Source organism: Sprattus sprattus (assembly GCF_963457725.1).
Source record: "Sprattus sprattus genome assembly, chromosome: 4".
NCBI lineage: Eukaryota > Metazoa > Chordata > Actinopteri > Clupeiformes > Clupeidae > Sprattus > Sprattus sprattus.
The window spans coordinates 33,610,197-33,635,209 of NC_137923.1; positions in this window are offsets into that span (position 1 = coordinate 33,610,197).

Here is a 25,013-nt window from a genome sequence, read left to right on the forward strand (position 1 = left end):
ATGAGAACCGCAGAAACGCAGGCAGGACGTCAGATGACGAAAGATCACAGTGACACAGGCTGTTTTTTTTTCTCGTCATATGTGAAGGCTGAGACGTTCATAACATTTTATTCAGTCATTTTGTAATGTCAACAGGTGCACTTCGATGTGGACAGTGGTGTATATAGCCCTATTTTTAAAAAATATATATTTTGAGATTGTCAAAATTCACACCTAACAACCGAGTTAGTGAACTTATTTAGGTTAATTTTTAAAGTTAGAAATAAAATAGTCTCAAGTAGCACAGGAATCCTACCTGTTTGAGTCTGTTGTGGCAAGTGAACTCTAGCCTACAACGTTAACCTACTCACTTGAGCTGCAAATCCATACCATGCTTCAGTATAATTAGCACCTATCTCAGCAGATGTCTTCAATATGATTAGGGTAAACGTACCTATTAAGCCCACGTACAATATAAGCCCACTTGTGACTTCTGAGTCAAATAAAATAAAAACTACATCACCATGTTTGCTGGTTCATGGTTATTCCAATGAAGCTGCTTGTTACATAAACTATACTTTTTATTGTAAACCAATCAGATTTGTCAATCTTGAGTTATCGAAGCACATGTGCGACATGTGCCTACTGCTCCCAGGAGAAGACACCAAAAAACTTCATGTATTTTGATGCTCTGAAAAAAGAACATTTCTGACGTATTTCTGCTCCTTCTTTTGGTCAGTACTCATTTGTTATACAAAATTAAGAGATTAGTGCTTTAAATAAAACATATGTTAGAATTTTACTAGAATTAGACATACAGTACTGTGCAAAAGTTTTAGGCAGGTGTGAAAAAATGGTGTAAACTAAGAATGCTTTCAAAAATGGAAGTGTTAACAGTTTATTTTCATCAATTCTTCATAAATTAACAAAATGCAGTGAAGGAACAGAAGAAAATTCTAAATGAAATCAATATTTGGTGTGACCACCCTTTGCCTTCAAAATAGCATCAATTCTTCCAGATACACTTGCGCAGTGTTTGAAGGAACACGGCTGGTAAATTGTTCCAAACATCCTAGAGAACTAACCACAGATCTTCTGTGGATGTAGGCTTCCTAAAATTCTTCTGTCTCTTCATGTAAACCCAGACAGACTCGATGATGTAGAGATTAGGGCTCTGTGGGGGTCATACCATCACTTGCAGGACTTTCTGTTCTTCTTTAAGCTGAAGATAGTTGTTAATGACATTGGCTGTATGTTTGGGGTTATGTTCCTGCTGCAGAATACATTTGGTGCCAATCATACGCCTCCCTGATGGTATTGCATGATGGATTAGTATCTGCCTGTATTTCTCAGCATTGAGGACACCATTCATCCTGACCAAATCTCCAACTCCACTTGCAGAAATGCAGCCCCAAACTGGAAAGGAACCTCTACCATGCTTCACTGTTGCCTGCAGACTCTCATTATTGTACCTCTCTCCAGCCTCGAGCGAACAAACTGCCTTCTTCTACAGCCAAATATTTCTAATTTTGACTCATCAGTCCAGAGCACCTTCTGCCATGTTTCTGCACCCTAGTTTCTATGTTTACGTGCTTAGTTCAGTCACTTGGCCTTGTTTCCTTGTCGGGGTAGAGCTTTTTGGCTGCAACTCTTCCATGAAGACCACTTCTGGCCAGACTTCCCCGGACAGTAAATGTCTGTACCTGGGTACCACTGGTTTCTGCCAGTTCTGAGCTGATGCCACTGCTTGAAATCTTCCGATTTCGAAGGTAAATAAGCTTGATGTGTTTTTCATCAGCTGCATTAAGTTTCCTTGGCTGAACACTGCGTCTATGATCCTCAACGTCTTCTTCAAAAGAGCTGGAACTGCACATTTTGAAACCCCTGTCTGCTTTGAAATCTTTGTCTGGGAGAGACCCTGCTGATGCAGTATAACTACGTTGTGTCTTGTTGCTGTGCTCAGTCTTACCATGTAAATGGATAAAAAATAAACATTTATTGTTTACATTTTTCAAAGCATTCTTAGTTCATAGCATTTTTTCACACCTGCCTAAAACTTTTGCACAGTACTGTATATATATTTTTTAAGTGAAAATATGCATATTGGCATACTAGCAAACCGCCCACATGCTGCATCAATACAGTTGCTGCATAGCATTGTTCATTGCAATGACATAAAGCATGATAAGCATGTATAGTTTACTTTTTTATATGCAGAATATATTATTATACTATTAAATTGATAATATATGTGTGTATTTATCTTTATTTATTTTGTATTAAACATTTTAACCAAGTGGGCTTAAAGGGAACACTAGCAAAAAAATCACACCATTTACAGCGGATGCAAATGAGTATAGCTAATTACTTAAATGCATGATCAATTGATTATTTTCATGTTATGTTAGTGCAGCATATATAGATTCATGACATGTAGTTGTTTCTTTAATGTCATGTGTGTAGAATAAAATATTCTGACTTTTAACCAGATATTCACTGATGTTCCCTTTAAGCCCACCTGCTCCCATTAAGCCCACTTGGCTGTGTTTCAATGGAGATCTTCTCCCATTAAGCCCACTTGGCTGTGTTTCAATGGAGATTTTCTCCCTTTTGACTTTTGAACCATTTCCTTGCCTAACTTTGACCTCACCTAATTACTGAAATTAACTAATTTATTAACCTTAAAATATTACTATTGAACCAGGAAACTGTCTTTCTTTCAGTCATTAGGTCTTCAGATATCTAGACAAAAACAACTGCACTTTCAACCAGCTGTCTGGACCAGAAATCTTGGCCAGTTGTAAATGCCAACAGTCTATTGTAGGATAGAGATACAGACAAAATGGCAACACATATTGAAAGATGAAGTATTGAAGATAAATTTCCATTCTAATTTTGATTTTGTTCATGAATAGTTTTTTGGCTACATTCCCAAGAAGACATGATGTAAGTTTAGCTTTTTCTGTGTTGAAAAGGCTGATCACGCATAATCACGCCTATTTCAAATGCCATTTGCAGGCCAGAGGAAAGGAGTAGAGACAAAATGAAAATAGCTACTGAGAGCTAAGAGATTGCCTATTTCAATAGAACACGTTTGGATTGTTAGTACTTTTTAATATGTATTTGTATTTATCAACAAATCATGAAGTGGGCTTATTTGGAACACCCATGGGCTTAAAGGGTACATAAAGTACCCATTAAGCCCATGCCAGACTTTTGACATATTTTGACAAATTAAACAATATAAACATTGAAAATTGGTTTAAATTAATTATTGACACTTCAAATGAGACATTAGACTATCATTTTAACTAAAATGTTCTCACTTAAATTTGGGCGGTATATATTATTAATGTCTGAAAAGCAGATTTGGTGGGCTTAATAGGTACGTTTACCCTATTGTTGTGTCATATTTTAAATCCTCTGAAAAAAATCTTCTGGGGTAGCATCGCCCCAAACCCCCTACCTTTGCTGGGTCACAGGAAAAGGAATAGGTTCCATCCATGGGCTTAGCCACCCCAAAACTGGGAACCTAGTTTCGCCCCTGGTTGTGGATAAGTAAAGCCTATTTTGCTACATTTATGTAGTCCTGGTAGACTTTAGTTTGGCACATTGGCAAGGTTATTTAGAGGGCCATTTCTGAATAGTTTTGTTCTTGTTGACTGAATGTTTGTTTATTAATCAGTTATTTTTCAACAAATAACACAATTAAGATTACAAAGAGGAAAATTAGTAACTTTCATCAGAACTTTTTGGAAAAGCTCCTGCGAAATCATGAATTTTAGGCCGCAACTTTCTCAAAAAAACGTTCTTTTCCCCCACCCAATGCTGTAAACCTAGGGGAAACACATTATTTGTAAGATTACATAATATGCTAATGTACTGTAGCTTGCTAACCTTTTTAACAATTTGGAACAGGCAAAGGCTATCTAGCAAGTTTTCAGTTTGGAATTGGACAAAACTACTATTAAATATATCAATTAACATCCAGTACCTCAATTAGCTATGTTAAAGTTCTGACATTTAGGCCGTTATAGTAGGTCCATCACGTTATATTTAAGGGCCAGATGCACATTACGATGCGACGCATCAGTGTCCACGCAGTGCTCCACTGCTTGTCAAGGCGCTGTTAGTATCTCCATAGTGTTTACAAAAACTCATTGGGTAGAAGGCCTTTAGTATAATATATAGCATCACGTCACGCACAATTTGCAGACACCTTGAAGAATATGTCAGTTCAAGATATTTGTTCATTCAGGAAAAAACTGCAAATGATACCTGGATTTTGGAAGAACATTTGAAACGCCTCACAAAGCAAATAGCTAATTTGCTAAGTACACAAAAAACTACTCAATAACAGTAACGTAAGTAGATACAAGCAATTCAGTATTTTACAGCCCTGATAACGTGCAATTGTTAGGAATGTAATTAATTGATGTCTAGGTATTTACTGGCAATTTATTGTCTCTTACCATTTCATTATTACATTTAAAACCTCATTACCAAATCTCATCATTACTACTATTAACTACAAGATTTTACAATTTTGTTAAAGACTTGTTATCACAATAAATGGTGGACGATTGTTGAGAATCAACTTGGAAACTTCTGAGTTGTTATGAGTTGTAACCATGATACTGCCCACTTATTACCGATTTGTAAAGTGCTACTGAAATTGACATCTAATGTAAGATATGCATGGCGTGTTGTGTAAACTATCAAGCTTGTTGGCAAACAGGACTCAAGTGAAGATACTTTAGACCAGGGTTTTCCATGGGCCGCGTCTAATGAGGCGCTCAAACTTTCAAATCTGAATCGATATATGGATATGCGACATCCAGCATTGGCTGAAAAGCCGGTGGAATATTTCAAAAGAAAAGGGTGATTTGAAGGCAAGTTACTTGGTAGCTGGACGTGTTGCACAGACCAAGAAGGCCTCCACGATCGCAGAGGAACTGTTGCTACCAGTTGCGGTGGATATGTGCCGCGAGATGATTGGGGAAGATTCTGCGATAAAACTCTTGACAGTACCACTTTCAAAGACACAGTAGGTAGCCGGTCCTGAAAAGGATGAAAGGTAGCCCGTTAGACAAGTCAACGGACGTCCGTAACGCTGCATTACTGCTGTTTTTTTTTTTTTTGTGCGTTATCGTTGGAGCGGTATTCTTCAAGAGGACATGCTTTTCGGTGGAGAGCCATAAACTCGAACCACTGCCCAGGAAGGCTTGGTGCTCTTTATGTTGATAATAGATTGCAGCAACAGATTTAAATCATTATTTGGACCTATTTTAACCTATTTGTTTGAATGTCTGAAGCAACCTTTTTTAATTAGGCATAGCTGAGTGGTCTTCTTTGCATGCTTCATGACATGTTTTGAGTGCATGCTATCTTTTGGGTTATACTGGTTTTATTTGCTTGCTTGTTTGCTGTGCACAAATAAGCCTAGGCCCAGTGGCGCCTTAATGCACGGGCTTACCTGGGCTTAAGCCCAGGGCAATGGCCAATCAGGGGCCTCTTAATAATATTACAAAATAATAATAATGAGAAACGTCCGTATTCGTGGTGTCATTACACTGCTCTAAAGTGGCATTTTGGTGGTGGATGTGGAGGTGGAGGTGGAGGGAGCCCCCCCCCCCCCCCCCAATCTAAACAAAATGTAACAAAAATACATTTGATTTGCAACTTTTAGAGTTCGCGGAGAAAACTGTACTTCAGCCAAGTCGTGAAAAATTAAGCGTGCACATCAAAGCGGAGCTCAGAAAAGGAAGAAAATCAGACGGGCTGTATTATTAAGAAAACTTTGCCAAAAGTTAAATACTATTTTTGCAAGCGATCAGAGGTTAGCACTACCAAAACACTACCAAATGAAGTGGAGGATACACTTGATGAGCAAGCTTCTCTGTTTAGAATTAAAATGTAGAACATCGTCATTCATTCTAATGACTTTCGTGTGAATATTGCCACTCCAGTCAAAAATCAAAAAAATAAATTAAAAGTCCATAGCCTCAAGTGCTATTAAGACGCCCCTGTACTTGATGTTGTTTTCTGGTGCACAATACAATAACACATAACAATTGCTTATTAATTAAAAAAGGAATATAGATTAGCTAAAATAAGCAGGGTGTCTGTTGAGCCCCGACCTGTTACAAATATGAAAAGGTGGGCCTCGGAGTAAAAAAGGTTGGGAACTCCTGCCTTGGATTCTACATGAAAGAGATCATTTCGAAACACTGTTAATGACTTAAGGAAATATGAATCAAGTGCCTTGTATTAATATATACCTTGTTTGAATCATGTGCTTATGTAAGCAGGAACATGGCTTTTTCTGTGTGTGTGTAACTTAGATTATTTGGTGCCACTTAGTCTGCATATGTGAAAGAGCATGTTTGGACTAGAGGTGATAAGAAGGGACGAACTGACATATTTACATCACCATGTGGTTATCCCTGCTGACAAATTATTTTGGCGTCAAAGAACGCTTACTTCTATCTAAACTCCTCAAAAAAAGTTCGGAAACATTTCTTCAGTCGATTATCCCTCCCCTTTAATAATACCAATTGGTATTGTATTGTATATCGTTGGAAAGCCTGATTAGTCACCTTTACGAGGTACAACTTGTAAGGATCGTGCATTCGTGGAATGAGCAACACAGCTAACCGTGTGGGTAGCGGCCCACATTTTTTTGCCAAAATCCTAAAAAAAAGTTTGGAAATGTTTCTTCAGTCGATTTTCCCTCCCCTTTAATAATACCAATTGATATTGTATTGTGTATCATTGGAAAGCCTGATTAGTCACCTTTACAACGAGTTACAACTCGTAAGGATCTTGCAATCGTGGAATGAGCAACACAGCTAACCGTGTGGGTAGTGGCCCAAAAAAATGTGCCAAAACCCCCTGCAATATTCTTCTGTTGGTATTCACTCTTGTTTTGAGTTGCTTGGTGGATTTGATGATTCTCCCACAGTATTAAGAAAAAAAACAACACATATTGACCATTTTTACACTTTATTCATTTTACACTGTCAGGGACCTCAGTAGCATGTGGATCGTGCATTCGTGGAATGAGCAACACAGCTAACCGTGTGGGTAGCATCCCAAAAATGTTTGCCAAAATCCCCTGCAATATTCTTCTGTTGGAATTTAGTGAGATATCGGAATGAGATTCTGGAGCCAATGGCGACCCCATATCTCCAGAATCTGGGACTTAACTCCATCCTCCAGGATGACAACGCTCGCCCCCACAGAGGCAGGATCATCACAGAGTACCTCAAGAACTTGGGAGTGGAGAGGATGGAAAGGCCTGCCGTGAGTCCAGACCTAAACCAAATTGAATACTTGTGGGATCTGCTTGGGCGTGCAGTACGTGCCAGAGTGACCAACGCAACCATGTTGGCTGATTTGCTACAAATTCTGGTTCAGGAATGGGATGCCATCCCACAGGAGGTGCCAAGCTGTTGTGGCTGCATATGGATCTTCCACATGCTACTGAGGTCCCTGACAGTGTAAAATGAATAAAGTGTAAAAATGGTCAATATGTGTTGTTTTTTCCTTAATACTGTGGGAGAATCATCCAATCCACCAAACAACACAAAACAAGAGTGAATACCAACAGAAGAATATTGCAGGGGATTTTGGCAAAAAAATGTGGGCCGCTACCCACACGGTTAGCCGTGTTGCTCATTCCACGAATGCACGATCCTTACAAGTTGTACCTCGTTGTAAAGGTGACTAATCAGGCTTTCCAACGATATACAATACAATACCAATTGGTATTATTAAAGGGGAGGGATAATCGACTGAAGAAATGTTCCCGAACTTTTTTTGAGGAGTTTATAATAACCTTGTGTGACGTGTTTAATATTGCTTCTCTCTCGTCTGCCGCAGTCTGGAAATAAGCCCGTGCTCCCTCTCTCTCTGAGAGAGAGCCCGTGCCTCTCTCTGACCTGCCTTGATGTGGGTGAGCCCAACGAGCTTGTTGTTGTTGTTTAATAAATATACTTATATGCAGAGGTGTAAAAAGTACTGAAATGTTGTACTCAAGTAAAAGTACAATTACTTTGATGAAATTTTACTTAAGTAAAAGTAAAATGACCAATCTAAAAGTCTACTCAAGTAAAAGTAAAAAGTAGTTTATCAAAGATTTACTTTAAGTAAAGGTTCCTTAGTAACTTTCAATAACTTAATGGGGGGAGCTCCTATATAGTCATAAAGGGGTCACAAAGCCAATACAAAAACGAGTTATTTTTAATTAGGAGAATCTTTAGAAATATAAGTCCAATGACATTACACATGTCAAACATCAAACATCACACATGTCAACACAACATTAAAGAACTTTTGGGAGGACATGTCAAGACATGAACCACATGACAGATAAAATAAAAATGCCGCTGCCCCACTGTATTTGAACTTTGGTTACTTTACTTGTGTCCACCTTTAAAGCATTAGTCTACAAATTTCTTGTTGAATTTGAGCAGCAGCTGATTTTCAAGGTGAGTAGAGTTCATCCGGGCTCAGAACAGCAATCCAGAACAGCTGAAGAGTCGCTCCCAGGAAGCCGAGGCAGGTAGGCCAGTATTACGTTTCAGGAACAGTTTTTTGCGAAATTTATAATTTATCACCAAAGTTTAAGACAACCAGGCCGTGCCGGGGGGCCTGAATGTGTTATCATGCAAACATTACACAGCAGAAATATGTTCAGTACACCAGTAAGTTAAAAAATGAGTTTTACCTTTATGTAAAGCATCTGTGCAGTTGGAATTGTTCGTGTGAGTTGTGGCCTGTGCTCTGTGCTCTTGACTGATGCCTCCTTTTCCTAGGGCTGAACCGTCCGTAGTCATGCTATTTCCCGTCTGAATTAAGGTCAGAGGACTCTCTAGGCCATAATTTTCAACTCCAAATGGTTTTGCAGAGAAAATTGCAGTGAATGTCTGGTGAATATCTAGTCCCACTTAAAAAAAAAAAAATCACAGGACACGTGATTTACAGTAAGGCAATTAATAAACAACAATATACAATTCGACATATCTAAAACAGCACACAGACCTGCCAGTATTAAATCTAAACAATGAGGACACTCCCTAAGCACTCCCACCAATTCTGTATGTATTGAATAATAGTGAACTCAACATATGTTATCAGTACTTACTGTCGCGTCAGACTAGGTCTGAAGCGGTTTGTTTTAAATTCACAGAAAAATGCACGGGAGAAAAATAAAAAAGTAGGAAAAATAGGTGGTGTATTAGCCGCGGTAACTGCGAAGAGAAGCGCGAGTCAACTAATGAGTTCAGCTGTCCGCTGTTCTACTGATTTGGTTGTGCTGGAAATTCAGCTCACAGGTGCTTAATTATCTGGTTGGCGTTTAGTTGGTAAGACACACTGGTGAGAGTAACACAGAGATTCAACTGTGCTTGCTCTCATTTTGGTAGAAGTGCTGTGCGAATACGTAACACTGAAAATTGGAGAGGCTGCCGGTAAGCGCTTGTCTTGTTTGATCTGATTTGATTTGTGGCATACGGTCGGCATGTTTGGAGCTTGGCGTCTGCACTGATTGTCACCATTGTAGTGTTTTAATGTTGGTTAAAAACGGAACTAAAAGCTAAATGGCCTGGGCATTGCATCTGAGGCTTTGCAGTCTATTAATTGTGGGTTTAGCACAATGGCTGTAATTCTTTTAACCACTTATCTCCAGTTGGGCACGGGCGCTTCATATTGTATAGTGGGGTTGCTCATGTTCATTGAAGTTGGGTAGTTTCTGGTCAATTTAATGTATACTCACTTTTTACAGATTACTATTTTTCTACAAATCCTAAATGTAATATTGCTAATATTTATTTTTCCTAGTATTGTAACGGCAAATTTGGTAAATATTTATTGGAAGCATATTTGCACATTTCATTCATGTATTTGCACAGGATTATAGCATATTTGCACATTTCATCCATGTATTTGCATTTTGCACATTTATTGCATTTTGCACATTTATTTAAGTGGCAACTAACTACTGCTCTGTCTATCTCCATGTCTGTTTATCTTAGGTTTTTTACCTAAGGGCCTAGAAACTAATAGGACTAAGAGGACAAAAGAAAGTGGTTCCTGGTGCTAACTGTTAACCATTGCACTGCATGAAATGTGGGATTTACGACAGTCTTCGACCCTGTGTATTGCCGTAGAAGCCCACATTGGTGTGAAAGCCCCCCACCCCTTCCCTTGGCCAGGCCTTGGTTTTGTTATGTTAATTGAATTGACCTGGATTGAAAACAGTACATTCGTGTACATTTTAATTTCGTTTTTATGGGGCAATAGCTGTAAATGGGAGGGGATACGTTTTGTCAGTTGAAAGCTGACCTATAGACAGAATCTCATTCCGTCTCATCACAAGACGTTTTAATTCAATTCCTTGTCGTTTTCAACCAATGGCTGCAGCAGGGTGTGTGTGGCTAGACTGCTGACAGTCAATATGCTAATAAGAGCATTTCGAACCTCTGTCAGCGGGAGGTGAGAATGCTAAACACATCGGCCCCCCTCCCCTCGCAGGTTCCTTCCCGGGAAATTCCGTCAGTATGCGGCAGACGGATATTTCGAGGGAATGTCCGCGATCAGCCAGGAATGGTGATCATTCGCGGCTGTATCACAGCGTATACGGGCCCGATAATCTTGCTTTTCGTGCAGTGTTGCAACCCTATGGACTTGTGCTCTGTATTCTAAAAAAAAAGAAAAAAAAAGAGGAAAGACCAAAAACGGAAACAACTGTTGTCTGTCCAATCCTTGAGTGAAACCCAGTGCCTTCAGAACTCCTTCAGTGTCACATCCTTTTCGAGTTGGGGAAAAAACACAGTGCTTAAAACCAACCAAACTGAAAAACTCAAAAACCAAAAACCAAAACAAAACCGTACAACTTGACAGTGATAAGATTACTAAGAACTACATCAAACTGTACAGGTTACCGTGAGTATTCTGGGTATTTTGGGGGGAAAACAAACTGGAAGTTTATCATCTATTATTTATTTTAAAAGGATTGGTAGCAGTTACACTGTACACTTAAAGCAACATTACCTAGCAATTTGCACATTTTTGAAATAGTTTTGTTATCATCTTCAAATGAATTTGAATGATAAATGGTCATGTTAAGGACAGACAAACACCTGTCGTTCCCACCAGCCGCTGTGGTAATGCACTATGTAGTTCTGTGATCCAGGATGGCACATCCCACAAAAATGTAAGATGAAAAGATTTCACAGGACATTACACAACTACATTGCCAAAAGACTCTAGTCAATCAATGACAAAACCATGACAAAAATTGGTCATTAACAAAAACTGTAAAAACCTTCATAGACAGGCTGCATTAGCTTTTTAAAAATGCTTGAATAATAACTTGGTATATTGGCCTAGTAAATTGTTTATTACTTAGTAATACGATAAAGTTAGTTCTAAAATGTCTCTGAAATAGATCATAGATATGGGCTGTAGGGTGGTTTGCCACACCAGAGATGGTTTTGGCCTAAAGGGCCTCCCTGCATTGGTTGTGTATAAATTCACATGGACAGTAACTGCAAATATCTTTGGTCTTCTCAATACTCATATCACAGGTCTTAGAAATGGACTATTCCATTATTGCTTGCTAATTGCCATCTGACAATTCTGGGGGATTGCTGAACAATGGAAACAAAGGTCATCATAACAGAATCGGCTTTCTCAGAAAAAATTGAATCTCATTAATTTTGACAACACTGATTTATACACAGGAGGTACTGTATCTTCTGTTCGAGAATGAAACGGTATCTAATTATGCATTATGTGTGTTTTCTTATTATTATTCTGAGTAAGGCTGCTACTGATAAGAGCTGACCCATGTCCATTAAATATCTGAGACAGAACTAACCTGTGTCTGCCAAATATGTCTATTCACTTGTTATAGCTACATTTAATTAGCACACATGTGTCAAACTCAAGGCCCGGGGGCCTGATCAGGCCCGACAAGCCATTTAATCTGGCCCGCCAGCTCCTCAGAATGTTGCAACGGTGAAATTTGATTTGGTTTGCCTAATTTTCCCTCAGGATTTATAAAGTATCCATCTATTTATCTATCAGAGCTTGTCTGCCACGGCCACTGGTATGTCGAACGCACCACAAATATTGCATGTCCCACAATGCACTGTCCCCGCGTTGGTAGCATACATCAATTTAGGGAGCGCTTGCCCCACTTTCCGGCCCTCTGTGTATTTGAGTTTGACACCCCTGAATTAGCACATCACAATAATATTAGAATACCTCTATATACATACAGTGGGGAAAATAAGTATTTGAACCCCTGCCGACTTTGCAAGTTTGGCCACTTGTAAAGAAATGTGTGATCTAGAATTTTAATGGTAGGTGTATTTTAACAGTGAGAAACAGAATATCAACAAAAAAATCCAGAAAACTGCATTTTATAAGATTTATGACTTTATTTGCATTTGATGCAAAAAATAAGTATTTGAACCCCCAAGCAAACAGCAAGAATTCTGGCTCCCAATGGCCAGTTATGTGCCCAAAAAGCACACAGATTAGTCCTCATTAGGTCTAACAAGGTATACCTGATCTCAACTGGTGACCTGTTTAAAAGAAGCCTGTCCAAAGAATCATACTTCATACCTTCAACCTTTTTTGAAGTACTGCAGCACTCGCAAGGTCCCCCTGCTCAAGGAAGCGCATGTACAGGGCCATCTGAAGTTTACCATTGCACACTTGAATGATTCTACAGAGGATTGGGAGACAGAATGTGGTCAGATGATACCAAAATCAAGCTCTTTGGCATCAACTCGACTTGCCGTGTTTGACAGGGGGGGGAATGCTGAATATGACCCCAAGAGTACATCATACCCACCATCAAGCATGGAGGTGGAAACATTATGCTTTGGGGCTGTTTCTCTGCCAAGGGTACAGGACGACTCCACCGCATCAAGGGGACTATGGATGGGGCCATGTAACGTGGAATATTGGGCTTGAACCTCATTCCCTCATTCCCTTCCATTGAAAACACAACCTTAAAGATTTGGAGAGGATCTGGAAAGAGGAGTGGACCAAAATCCCTCCTGAGATGTTTGTAAACCTGGTGACCAAGTACAAGAAACGTCTGACGTCTGTGCTTGCCAATAAGGGTTATTCCACCAAGTACTAAGTCATTTTTGTCAGTCAGTTTTGGGGGTTCAAATACTTATTTTTTGCATCAAATGCAAATAAAGTCATAAATGTTATAAAATGCATTTTTCTGGATTTTTTTGTTGATATTCTGTTTCTCACTGTTAATATACACCTACCATTACAATTATAGATCACACATTTCTTTGCAAGTGGCCAAACTTGTGAAATCGCAAGGGGTTCAAATACTTATTTTCCCCACTGTATATTGTGCCAGTTTATGTACCTGTAATACATCAATGAATGCCATCATTGACCAAGTGTTCTGCTTCATAGCTCTGCTTATCCTTGTAATAGTAACAAGAAGAATATGAAGAAAAATAATGTATACCTATATTCAAAACATTGCTAAGCCTACACTGTAAAAAAACAACCTAATTTTACAGTTAATAACTCTACATTTTTACAGTGGTTTTCTGTTTTGTGAAATTGTATACAAAACTATGTATAATAATGGAGGTTAACTATAAATTAAAAACACGACTGCTATTTTAAGGATAATGCCAATAATGACAAATTACATGGATTTCAATTTTTTTTACAGAAAATAACTGTATTATTTATGCATCATTTTTCCATTTTTCTAAAATACATGCAAATGTAAATAAAATTACACTGATAATCTGAAATTAAATATGTAGCTCATTATATTAAGGTTTATGTACATACTAACAATTTATCATGTTTCTATGTAAATTTACAGTGAATTCCTCAAAAATTCAGCAAACCCATTTTCATTAACCTGTTAGAACCTTGATGTTTTTTGGCAAATTCTACCTAAAATTCCATGCCCAAATGTAAAGGCCTACTTTTGAGTCTTAAGTATAGTATGATGGCAAATTTCAATTTGATGTTACAGAGTACCCCTCAAGCTATGATAAAATACCTTTAGAGTACCATATATGTTATCTCAAATTTTAGAAAGATGTTGATAACCTTCCCAAAATATAGGCGCCCCCTAATTCTTTTTCCTTTTGCATCTAGATTACTGTGGATTTAAGTGGGAAAATTAATTGAAATGGCCAGTTATGTCATAAAATTGTGTGCCCCCAAGGGTATGCCATCACCTGAACAAATGGAACTGATATCTCATCCCAATCAAAAGTTAGAAGATAAATAATCGGTGATCTCTCCATATACTCTTCTGTGACTTTTGCTGCTTTCTGATTCTACCAGACTCTATTTCAATCTTCTCGTCATCCAACGGTTGAAGCTCTTTCAATGCTGCTGTTACCCCATAAAAACAATCTTTTTGGGGGCTGATTCACTGTTTTATTTTTAGAAGCCATGATGATGTAGAATAAATGTGTTTCGTTGTACAACTGCATTTCGTTATAGAACTATCTAAAACTTGCGTGGCTAAACGGCAAAACAAATGCACGTGAATTACTGATTACATCCCACCTTCTCTGTTGTGCACTAGGATATCTTTGCATCTCATTGGTCTACAGTCATGATTGACACATGTGTGGACCAGTCAAGGAAAGTATTAGTTTATGTTTTTCACGCACAGACTTAGCAGAGTTTACCATAGCAACCATGGACATATGATAGCAACAAAATAGTCTTGGGTGCGCGCATTGTGTCAGACTGACAGGTCAGTCAACCTATGATATTAGTTACAGGTTCCCGAATCTTGCTGGCTGATTGGGTTATCCTGATAAGATAAGACTCTGTAAAAGGTCGGGATAGCCTTCACGCTTAGAGCAAGATGTTACTCATAAGAGGACTCAGGAGGTTGAAGATGTTAGAAAGATGGGTATTTTTATTAACCCAAATAAGGCACAAAGGCCGTAAAAACACTGACAATACTAAATCAATATAAAAAAATACAGTTTTCACTAAGGACAAATGCATGGCATTAAAGCCACCAACAAATAAGCAATTCACAGACCCGTGTATAAAAAGGACCATTAACTGGACAGTGAGAGTTCGTAAGGCTTGCGCCTTATTAAACACGATCACTCTCACTACGAAACAAAACAAAAGCAAATAAAAGCACCAAGGTAACTAGCCCATCGTGAGAGCTCCAAGGACTTACGTCCTATTAAACTGGCAACTTTCCTGAACAAAGAAAAAAGGTAAGTTTAAGTAGCCTTGACAAGCACCTTGAATTGGCTCATACCAATCATTGATTTCAGGTGTGTCAATCAGCAAGGCACCAACACCTGTGGCTCACAGCAGCCATACCTAAACAATCAAACTCCCAATCAACTAGGAAACACAGACTACACATGGTAGCAATTAGGCTTGGTGCCGGCATAGCCAACACATAATAAAGCAGCCAAATCTCATTAAACATAAACGAAAGTTACGTATGTAACTACGGTTCTATGAATCACTGGATGACCGCTAGACGGTGCTTTCAGCACTGGATGTTCCATCTCGCGCACGCGCAGGTCGAGTGTATGCCAACATTGTCACGACGTGACCCCGATGACCCCCGGAGAGTCTATATCTTCCGGTGGGGTCAGGGAAACAGCTCCTTCTCAATCTTCTCGCGAGAGCACGAGGATCTGAGTGACGGAACGGTCTAGCGGTCATCCAGTGATTCATAGAACCGTAGTTACATACGTAACTTTCGTTCTATTTCATCCTTACTGACCGCTAGACGGTGCTTTCAGCAGTGGATGACACATACCAACAAAGTCACGAAGAACTTCAGCACTTACCTCACTGAGGAGGAGCAGCAGAGTCAGGCACTAGGACCACAGCCAATGGATGGGGAGTGGCGACGTTCACCCGGTAGAACCTGGAGAAGGTATTAGGCGACGCCCACGATGCTGCCTCACAGATGTCCTCCAGGGGAACGCCTCGCAAGGCTGCCCAGGACGTTGAAACCGCTCTAGTGGAGTGGCACCTCACCCCGGATGGCAGGGGGTGCCCACTTCCTCTATATGCCTGGGTGATGGCCTCCACCACCCAGTGGGACAGCCGCTGTTTGGACAGGGCAGAGCCCCTCCTAGGGCCCCCGTAGCAGACAAACAGCTGCTCCGACCGTCTAACGCTAGCGGTCGCAGCCACGTATGCCCTCAGGGCCCGCACAGGGCACAGTACCTCCAGCCTGTCCTCCCCTTCAGGGGGAACAAGCTGCGCCAGGTGTATAGGGCGATTGAGGTTCGCCGTAGTCAAGACCTTCGGGAGAAAGGCGGAGTTTGGCCACAGGGTAACCCCTGAGCCGTCCGAGCTCCATCTCAAGCAGGAACTGCTCACGGACAGTGCGTGGAGCTCCCCGACGCGCTTCGCCGATGTGATGGCGAGGAGGAAGGCCGTCTTAAGTGAGACCCACTTCAGCTCTGCCTGAGCTAGGGGTTCAAAGGGAGGTAAGCCCAAGGCCTCAAGCACAAGGTGCAGATCCCATGCCGGAGTGCGCTGTGCTCGTGGGGGGCGCAGCCGCAAGGCGCCCCTCAGAAAAAGGGACACCAGCCTGTGGCTTCCCACTGTTCCATTGTCCACCCGAGCATGCCGGGAGGATATAGCTGCCACATACACCCTCAAGGTAGCCGGGGACCGGCCCCCACCCAGGAGAGACTGGAGGAACTCAAGGACAATCGGGACCCCGCAATGCACGGGGTCCTCGCCCCTGCCCGAACACCCTGCCAGAACACCACGCAGAAAACAGCTGCCACCTGTTTTCATACTGCGCCCGGGTAGAGGGTGACCGGGCATTCAGTACGGTATTGCGGACAACGTCTGAACACTCTGTCAGCAGTGGGTTGGGCCCTGCAGTGGCCACGCCCACAGCTGCAACCGATGAGGGTCGGGATGCCATATCCGACCCTGCAACTGAGACAGGAGATCCTTCCTGTCGGGGAGGCGCAGTGGCACCCCGCAGCAGAGCCTGCGCAGAAGTGGGAACCACGTCCTCCCTGGCCAGAAGGGGGCTACCAGCAGCAGCCTGTGGCCGTGCTGGAGCACCCTCTGCAGAGTTGGAAAAACCAACGGGATTGGCGGGAATGCGTAGAGGAGACCCTCTGGCCAATCGTGGGCAAGAGCATCCTGGCCAAGAGGGCTGCCCCCCTCTGTCCAGGTGAACCAGAGGGGACAGTGGGTGGATTCCTCTGAGGCAAAGAGATCCACCCCTGCCCTGCCAAAGACATCCCAGATGTTGAGGACCACCTCTGGGTGAAGCCGCCACTCGCCCGGCGGGGGCTTGCCACGGGAGAGAAAATCTGCATCCTGGTTGCGTTCCCCGGGCAGATACATTGCCCTCAGGCTGGCTAGACGTGGTGCCGTCCACAGCAGGAGGTCCTGGGATGCCCGCAACAGCCGTGCAGACCTGGTTCCCCCCTGGTGGTTGATGTGAGAGACGGCTGAAACATTGTCCGACCGCACAAGCACGTGTCGGCCTTTCAAGAAGGGCATAAAGGCCTGTAATGCCCTGTGCACAGCCCGCAGCTCCAGAACATTGATGTGCTCTGAGCGGTCCTGAGCAGGCCACTGCCCCTGGGCTGTCCGGCTCTGCCACACAGCGCCCCACCCCGAGAGGGAAGCATCTGTGGTGATGGTCTCCCGCCGGGACGCAATAGAGCCCATGGGCATGCCCTGGAGGATGAACGATCTCTTCCTCCATGGAGCCAGAGCCAGGAGGCAACAGGGTGCCACCCTGAGTCTCCTGTGTCGGTGCCTCTCGGCATCCAAATGAAAGCTGTGAAGCCACCGCTGGAGGGGGCGTAATGACAGCAGGCCTAGAGGAACCACAGCAACCGCTGCGGTCAACTTCCCCAGAAGGCGCAGAAACACTATGTAGCGCAGCTGCCTGCCTTCCCAAACCCAGGGAAGCAGGTGCAGGATGTCGTCCACTCGCCGGGGCGACGGGCAAGCCCTCATGGCGACTGAATCTAGGGCAACCCCAAGAAAGACTGTGGTCTGTGACGGGACCAGGCAGCTCTTTGTAAAGTTCACCCTGAGGCCCAGACGGGCCACATGGGCAAGGAGGTTCGTCATATCCAGGGCCACCTGAGATCGGGACGGGGCACAGAGGAGCCAGTCGTCCAGGTAGGGCAAGATTTTCATGCCCTGCGACTGAAGGGGTGAGAGGGCTGCAGCCACACACCTGGTGAAGGCACGTGGAGAAAGGGAAAGGCCAAACGGGAGCACTCTGAACTGGAAGTGATGCCCCTGAAACGCAAACCACAGAAACCGTCTGTGGTGTGGCGCTATGGGTACGTGAAAGTAGGCATCCTTGAGGTCTACCGACGTAAACCAGTCCCCCCTGGTTATTGCCCGCAGGACCTCTGCCGTGCTCAACATGTGGAACCTCAAGACCTTCAGGAACCTGTTGAGGCCCCTCAGGTCGAGGATTGGACGGAGTCCGCCGTCTTTCTTCGCCACAAGAAAGTAGGTCGAGTAGAACCCCCCGGGTTGTGTCAGGGGGTCTACCCGCTCGATGGCACCCTTGTCCAGAAGGACGGACAACTCCTGGGTAAGGGCTTGGGCTTTTGCCGGGTCCTTTATGGTGGTCATTTTGACCCGGCCATGGGCTGGGGGCCGGCGTCGGAACTGAAGGTGGTAGCCGTGGGTTAAGGTGGAAAGCACCCACGGGTCCCTGCTGGAAGCAGCCCAGTAACTGAGCTGCTGCTGGGAAAAAGCTCCGACGGCCGGCCCGTGAGCCTCAGCGCCTGGCCCCCCCGCCCCTAGGTCTGGGGGGACGAGGGGCTGGGAATTTAGCCTGAGGTTGGCCCGAGGGCTGTTGCCCGGGGAACTGAAAGGCCCCCGCCCGCTGCTGGACAGGCTGCGGGCGTTGGGCCCCGTAGTAACCCCCTGAGTAGGGCTGTGACCGCGGGCTGCGCCGCGGGGCAGCAGCAGCCCCCCTAGGTCTACTAGAAGGAGGCGGCCCCCTCCTCCGAAGGCCAGACAGCTCCTCCGAGTCTTCCCTGCCTGGACAGTGCGCTGAAGCGCCTCCAGGGCAGCGGGCCCGAACAGCTCCCCTGGTTCCACCGGCACTGTGAGGAGGGTCCTCTTACACACCTCCGTAAAAGGAGACTGTGCCAGCCACACCTGACGGCGAGCCTAGACGAGGGTGGACATAACCCGTCCCAATTCTCTGGACATCAGTCCAAACGCCTGAAGCGAAGCGTCGCTCAGGCTTTGGACTGAAGGGTCTACATCGGCGTCCTGTAGGGATGCTGACAGGGCGAGGACTAAGTGGGACATAGTGTTCCCTATGCGCCCCATGCGTGCCGCTGCACCATAGGCCTTCTTGAGGAGGTCGTCCGTAACCCAGCACTGGGGACGAGGACACCTCGCATTCGGCCTCAGCGTCTCATCAGGCGAGAGAATGAGGGCAGCTTTGGTCGGGTCAACCACCGGCATCTCACCCAACCCGTGGCTGGGTGCATCCTGCATGGCAGCCAGGGCCCGACCGTCGTTTGTCAGGCGAGAGAGGGCTCTGGAATCCCTCCAACACGCCTTTAACTCCCCCAGATATTCCTCTGATGGGGGTACTAGTAGTCCGGCGGGGGCTGCCCCTGAAGAAGGCACTGGTCGGAGCCGGCTGAGCTCCTGGAACGTCCAGCTGTAGGCGGGCCAGGGCCACACGAATGGTGGCCTCCATTGAGCAGTCCCCAGAGCTGGCAGAGCTGTGGGCTGAGTAGAGGGAGCCTACCTCTGAGGCATGGGAGGGTGCACCTTGTAGGGTCCCATCCGCCACATATTCTGTAAACTCCGAGGCTGATGCCACCGCCCGGCTAATCTAGCCTCTCTTACTGCCCATGGCATGTAGCTGCAATTCATGCAGGGGTCATCTGAGAGCCCTGCTCTCAGGTGCTCGACCCCGAGACAAGAGGGGCACCTATCATGGCCATCCTCCGCCTGCAGAGGGGCCATGCAGGCCCCGCAGGAGTGGTCGCCCACCATAGACATGGGGACAACCGGAACAGATAAACTATTAATCACACCTAAGCTGGGAGCGGGGAGCGAAAGCACTACCTTCACCAGAAAAGGGGAATCGCCACACTTAATGGGGCTATGTGCACAATCTATGCCAGGAGAGGGAAGCAGGGACTACTCACCATCACCGACAAAAACTTTATAAAACACACCTGAGCTGGGAGCGGGGAGCGAAAGCACTACCTTCACCAGAAAAGGGGAATCGCCACACTTAATGGGGCTATGCGCAGAATCTATGCCAGGAGAGGGAAGCAGGGACTACTCACCGTCACCGACAAAAAAATTAAGAAAACCTGCAGGGAATACAAGGCCTTCTTTAAGGAATGAATCTGAAGTGAATTCAGCTGAATTTTACCATCAGGCAAGCAACCTCAACACAAATGAATGAATGGTGGGAGAGGGGGGCGAACACAGCCGTCACCACGATTATCTACACAAAAATTCCCCTAGGGAATTTGTTACTGCGCTAGTAACGTAGTAAACTGTAACAAAAAATGAATGAACGGTGGGAGAGGGGGCGAGAACACAGCCGTCACCACGATTATCAAACACAAAATTCCCCTAGGGAATTGTTACTGCGCTAGTAACGTAGTAAACTGTAACAAAAAATGAATGAACGGTGGGAGAGGGGGCGAGAACACAGCCGTCACCACGATTATCAAACACAAAAATTCCCCTAGGGAATTGTTACCGTCAGCACGGCAACAGCTGGCTGGGCAACGTAATTCAACTGCCTAAGTGGTGGGAAGGGCGAAGACGCTACTTGACCACGAGAACAGAATAACTACGGCCTCGCATACCAATTGACACGCGCAGGCGATGCCAATAGCTGCAACCAGCAATTTTAAGAAGAGAACCAAGGTACTTATCCGACAGTCGGTGCGGCCTCTGGAGGGCGAAAGTTCACAGCTCCGACAGAGTCGCGAGGCCACCAGCACAGACAGGATTAGCACCTAATTCAAAGTTTTAGCTTCCTTAGCTCTTTAACGAACACCAACTATCTGCGTAGCGAGAAGATGAAAGGAGCTGTTTCCCTGACCCCACCGGAAGATATAGACTCTCCGGGGGTCATCGGGGTCACGTTGTGACAATGTTGGCATACACTCGACCTGCGCGTGCGCGAGATGGAACATCCAGTGCTGAAAGCACCGTCTAGCGGTCAGTAAGGATGAAATAGAACTCCATATATCGCGCCATCTTCACAACACAAACTTAGACACTAAACACCGGTTGACAAACGGTATGAAATATGACAATATGATGTATGATTGTTAAACTAAATAAACAGAACATTTCAGAGACAAGACATTGAATGTGTGCTGATTTTAACTGAACAAAGACATGAACATCAAACATGTAACACACACACACACCAAAACACCTTCACCCAGTCCACAAAAGCAGCAGCCTACAGGCTGCAGTGGTGGGTCACACAGGTGCCCCGTCACAGACTCACTTTGTTCATTCGGTTAAAATCAAGCCACCCCTGAACTAAACACCACTATACATATTTGGGACCCATTCTAACGGCATCGGCAAGCCTGGTCTAGTCACACAAGAGCATTGTCCAAATTCCCTAATGCTGAATGGGCACTAAATCCAACAGACCCACTCCAAAATCTTGTGGAAAGACTTCCAATAAGAGAGGCAGCTGTTATAGAGTAGTTTTGGAGTGAGATGTGCGTGAAACTCATATATGTGTGATGACAGGTGTCCCAATACTTTTGACCTGACCTAACCTTGGATCTGGCTGGCCCAGAGCAATGCAGAACAATAAAGACGAGACAAGGGGGAAATTACTTTGCAATGGACTGACTCACTCCATGTAGTTTAATATGAGTCTGAAGTCAAATGTTTTAACTTTTGTGGGTAGAGGCTATTGTGATGTTCCTGCTGAGCTCCGCTCCGGCCACGCCCCCTTCAATCACACAAGCACATACACCTGTTTCACTCTCACTCATGCTCTCAGCTGCATGTCATCAGTATCATTCACCATCCCAGCTGCACTGCATTCAGGTCCCCAATCACATGATCACACACACCTGATTCACTCCTATATATAACCTGCACTCCACTCACTCCGTGTTTGGTCTCGTCGCTACAAGGGTGAAACCTTTGCCCAAGTCTTCTAGATCTGTGGCCCACTCTACGTCCCTGGGATTCCGCCTTCCGGCCACCGGCAACTACAACCCCATTGTCAGCTGGCTTCCAGCCCAGCAAGCTCTCTGTCCGTGTGCGTCCAGCCCCGCAAGCTCCCTGTCTGCTGGCTTCCGAGTCAGCCAGTTCGGTGCCGGCAGACTTTCAGGATTGCATTATCCAGAGTGCCGTGCATACGGCACCGGGAGTAATGTGACTGTCTTGTCCGGCCTGTAGCCGTGTACCTCTGTTCTTTGCCCTTGCGCACAGTAGCCAGAGTGAGACTCTGTGCCATATTTAGTTCATGTTCCTAGATCTTTGTGTTAGAACTCTGTCTGTTAACCCTTTCGTGGATTTGTATACTCTGTTTGTGTCCTGTTCCCCGTCTGTACTCCATCAATAAACTCTGCATCACCTGAAACTCTTCAATCACAAACCCTGCAAGTCAATGTTTGAAATAATTGTCTTCCAAAATAAAACCATCATTTTACAATCTTGAGCATGTGTCAGCACTTTATTGAATGTGTTTGATCATAAAAATGTAGGAGCAATCTGGAAAATGACGGCAATTCACATTTAGCAGAGAAACTGTCACTTAATTGAAGGTGTTTCATTGTAATAAATGAGTGAAAATCTGTAAAATACCAGTGTTTCTCTGCAAAACTGTTAGGGCTGCCACTTTATTGAAGGTGTTTAATCTCAATTAAAGAAGCCTGACTTAATGAATGGTGTTTGCTCGTTATAAATTAGGAAGAATCTATAAAATAACAGTATTTTTTGCTGAACTTGTAGTACTGTCACTTTATTGAAAGTGTTCGATATAAATAATAAAAAAATCTGTAAAATAACAGTTTTTCTCTGCTGAACTGTTAGGGCTGCCACTTTATTGAAGATTTTTAATCTTAATTAAAGAAGCCTGACTTAATGAATGGTGTTTGTTCGTAATAAATCAGGAAGAATCTGTAAAATAACAGCATTTTTTGCTAAACTTGTAGTACTGTCACCTTATTGAAAGTGTTCGATATTAAGAATAGATACAAAAATCTGTAAAATAACAGTTTTTCTCTGCTGAACTGTTAGGGCTGCCACTTTATTGAAGGTTTTTAATCTTAAATATTGAGGAAAACATTGTAAAACAACAGTGTTTCTCTGCTATACTTTTAGTACCCTAACTTAATAAAAGGTGTTTGCTCGTAATAAATTAGGAAGAATCTGTACAATAACAGTTTTTCTCTGCTAAACTGTTAGGGCTGTAACTTTATTAATGGTGTTTGATTGTACTAATTGAGGAAAAATCTATAAAAAAAAACAGATTTTCTCTGCAAATCCTTAAATGGAAATATCTGTAAATATAGGGTTTTTGCACTTTATTTGAATTAGGATGTTTTACTTTAATTTTGCGGTTTTTGTTTGGCAGCCGTAGCTGCCAGTAATTTACTGTTTTTTTACAGATTTTTTTTTACAGTGTATGTGAATCAGATCAAAAGCAGTTATTCCTTATTAAACCAACCAGTTAACTGATAAAGGTTGCATGAATGGTAACAGAGGAGCCATAGAGGACAGAATGCGAGAGAGAAATTATATCTGTGCATTACCTTATCGCTTGTTGCCCTTAGTCTGACATTAAACATGATGGTAGGTTTTATGAATTGATCCCAAAATGCTAATCCTCTGAGCAAAATGTACCCTAGCTGGCAGGTCTGCAACACATAACATTCTTGGGTTGCCAAATGCAATTAACTTTTAGGAGCAACTGACCATATTCAGAGCTTATTAAATGTATGCTGATTTCCTCTCCTTTGGAAGCTCTTGCAATGTAAATTTTCTTTGACCAAGTCCCTGATTTCAAAAACACTGTGTTGCTGGAAAAAAACAACAACAATGATTTCTTAGTATACAGTTTTGTGCAGTAGTTTGCACATCTGGCAAAAATCCCCCAAATACCCAAACACCATCTTACGAGAGTTTTTGGAAGAACACCACATTATTGTCACAATCTCCGATGATGACTGTGACATAATGATGGCTCAGAGGCATTTTTTTTGCATTCAGCTGATCACATTTGGTCATGCTCACAGTAACTGAAATTTCTCCCACTGAGGTGCTGTACACTGGAAGCTTAAAACAAAAACAAAACACAAAAAAATTGAAGAATTTGGATTACAATGGGTCTATTCCCAATAATATAACTGTTCCACACATATCTGAAAACATACATTAGACTCGTAAGTGTCCCCGTTACTAGGCAACCAGACAATATCAGCGCTCAGTGAGTCATCAAATTGGGACAAATGAAAATCTCTATTGTAATAGCCCTTTTGAGCACATATGAGACACAAGTGGTCTCATGGTACACACCTGTTCCAGACGAAGCTCGTACTCTGGTAGTGCAAGAACACTTTCTCTGATTTGGTTTCCAAAAGGCGGATGTCTGTTCACGATCTAAAAACATTACCAGCACATCAACAGCAGAATGTCAACATTTTTTACAGAGGTTGCATGAAGCACTCAATTGACAATGATGACAACAATGTAAAAACAAACTTTCAGTGTGATTTATCTATTGAGGCAGTGATGTCACATTATATGCTCATTGCTATAAGCTATGACCGTATCATATATATTATAATATACACATATATATGTTATATTACAATATATTATATACATATGCGTTGTCTAAAGAACACATTCATTTTGATGAATTCATTAGAGAAAAATAATGCGTAAAAAGCAGCAGATTAATCATACTCTATGATGCCCCTTGACCCCATAAGTAAACTGCTCAGTGTCGGCCATATTGGGTGGATTTGAATAGTGGACAG